At 37.7% G+C, this 2,604-nt stretch overlaps 1 pseudogene; it reads right to left on the reverse strand.

Annotated features, from left to right (window-relative positions):
• Nucleotides 1-1,057: 1,057 nt before the first annotated feature.
• LOC125121974 (3-ketoacyl-CoA thiolase, mitochondrial-like) lies at nucleotides 1,058-2,001 on the reverse strand (annotated as a pseudogene).
• Nucleotides 2,002-2,604: the final 603 nt, after the last annotated feature.

Consider the following 2,604-nt stretch of genomic DNA (forward strand, 5'->3'; position numbering starts at 1 on the left):
AAAGATCGGAGAACTGGGAGGGTTGATGAATGAGGACAGAAGAGTATGTCCTGGCTCAAGCATAAAGAGAACAAATTCATTCTTTCTCTGATTTTCTGTTCTCAAGAGACTGGATGATGCCCACTCACATTGGGAGGGCCATCTGCTTTATTCAGTTTTCCGATTAAGTGCTAATCTCTTTTAGAAACACCCTCACAGACACACCCAGAAACAATGTTTCACCAGTTGTCTGGGCATCCTTTAGCCTAGTCAATTGATAGTAAAATTAACCATAACAGAGGCCCTTTAATAAAAGAGCCTGTTATATAATTTAGGCTTTGGTCAAATTGTTTGGAGGAGGTTAAGAAGCAGGACTTGACACTGGATTGTCCGTTGTCAGGAGCTGGGAGCAATTCCATGATAGGATATTGCAAAATACCTTATCCATGGAGAGGATACACTACAGTGAGACTATTCCTGTAATTATTTAAGAAAGCAGTTGCTCATATTAAACAGGGAAGAGTTATATTTGGAATGCTGTGGCTTGGGCAATGCTATGTCTATGCTCAGGCATTATTAAGGAATGATTTTGTCTTCATAAACAATCACAGAATAGTCTTATCTGTTTCTGAGGTTTGTATGTGGAATGTAAAAATGTTTATGTTCCACAGGAGACCTGAAGACCTAGCTGCGAGGCCCAGGCCAGCTTGGAGCAACACCAAGGCCCGGCTGTGAGTATCAGGCATTGCCTTATATGTCAAGGGCTTGCTCTTTCTCACTTGTTTCTATTAAAGAATATTAAAAGAATGCTCCATAGTAAGGTATAAAGTGTAAAAATAAATCATAAGAAATTTTGAGAATTCCTCATAGAGGTATTTGTTCAGGGATTCATCCATCTTATTTATTTTTTGAAATCTAAGGCAATATTTATTCAATTTCCTTGAATCATATGATCTAAGGCATGTGTGTGGGAGTTATTGGCTAGGATATTATTTCTTTTAAGGCTTCCTATTTTAGTTCATAAATACATCAGGTTTTAGTTCATAAATACATCACACTTAGTGTAAATTTAAGAGAACTATATCTTGATCATTCCAATGCAAGCGGATGTTACTGCATATTTTCTACCTCCACATCTTAATTCACAAATCAGATGTGCAGTAATTCCTGATCCAGGTCCTCCCAATGATTGGTCCCAAGGAATGGCTCTTCCATTTACATTGGTCTTACCTGGGATGAACTCTAAGCTCTTCTCAGTCACCAAGTCCTGGGGAGAAAGGTCTCCGTTTACCTCTACCAAATCTACATCCTTAAGATTCAGTCTTGTTTTCTTTAGTGCCCCATTGTTAGCAGGGACAAGATCAATATCCACAACAGAGAGATCACATCTAGATACAAAATAGTCCACAATTATTATAGTTTGAAAATACACTTTTTAACAACATGTCCGCTAGTTATGACACTCCTGGTACATTCCTTACAGTGATGGTCTTCCTGGAAAAGTGGAGGAAATTTATTTAGCTGCTCCAGACTTATTTGGGATCAAGCCTGATCATTACTTGCATCACCTGTTTTCCTTGCCTTGCCTTTACCGCAGTTGATACCATCTTATTTTGAAAATAACCAGCATAATTAGCAGCTTTCCATTTCTGCTGTGACTACAGTCTAGATTTATTATCTTCTCTGCTTATGTTTTGCGGCAAAATTCTCTGTAGTAATTCCCATGGGGAATTGGACATGATGCTCTGTTAATACTGCTCACAAGGAATCTTCCAGCTTAAGATCTAATCCAAATTTGGTTCTAAAATGCATATTTCTGACACAGTAGGAAGCCATGTTTTTGGCTCCTCCACACAAGACAACTTCAGCATCTTCAACACGTTTTCTGACATCCATTCGGAATGCACTGGGAACCAGAGTCACAGAGCCTATTAACAGTGAGAGCTGAGGTCTCTCTGGGGATTCCCACATCAAACTGAGCTGCCTTGCCAAGTATACAGCGACTGAAGAACTATTTGCCATTTTATTATAAAGGACACGACTCAAGAACAGACAAATAGAAGAGATGCAAAGGGCAAGGATGGGGAGGTGGGGTGTGAGACCTCCATCCATCCCAGCACTTTCATTTATTCACTAGCCAAAAGTTCTGATTTGTTTATTCTTCATTCATAACAGAAGGACTTGCAAAACAATGGAATTCATTTTTAATAGAATTTTTGTTAATCATCTTCTAGAGGGGATGGTATCATTTGATGCAATGGGCAATTGTAGACAGAGTTTTAATCTGCCTCTAAAAACTTGGCAAATATAAGGTTAATCTCTCCTACTCTCTAAGTACTTGCACTTGGGAGTTAGTTTCTTCATATTTAGTTTCTAAGCTTGAGGAATTCTGAATTAGAGGAAGATACATGTTTAAAATATTCTTAAATGAAAATATAATTTTCAGTGCCATTACTGTATTATATTAAAAAGTTCTATGTCCTATGTTGAATTCATAATATTTCTATTGTGTATAGTAAGAGCCATCTTACCTTATTTGATTGAACAATTATTTGGTAAATTAATTTAAAAAGTAGGCTGAGGAGTTCCCATTGTGGCCCAGCAGAAACAAATCTGACTAGCATC

This window comes from Phacochoerus africanus, chromosome 3 (genome assembly GCF_016906955.1).
Source record: "Phacochoerus africanus isolate WHEZ1 chromosome 3, ROS_Pafr_v1, whole genome shotgun sequence".
NCBI classification, from domain to species: Eukaryota; Metazoa; Chordata; class Mammalia; order Artiodactyla; family Suidae; genus Phacochoerus; species Phacochoerus africanus.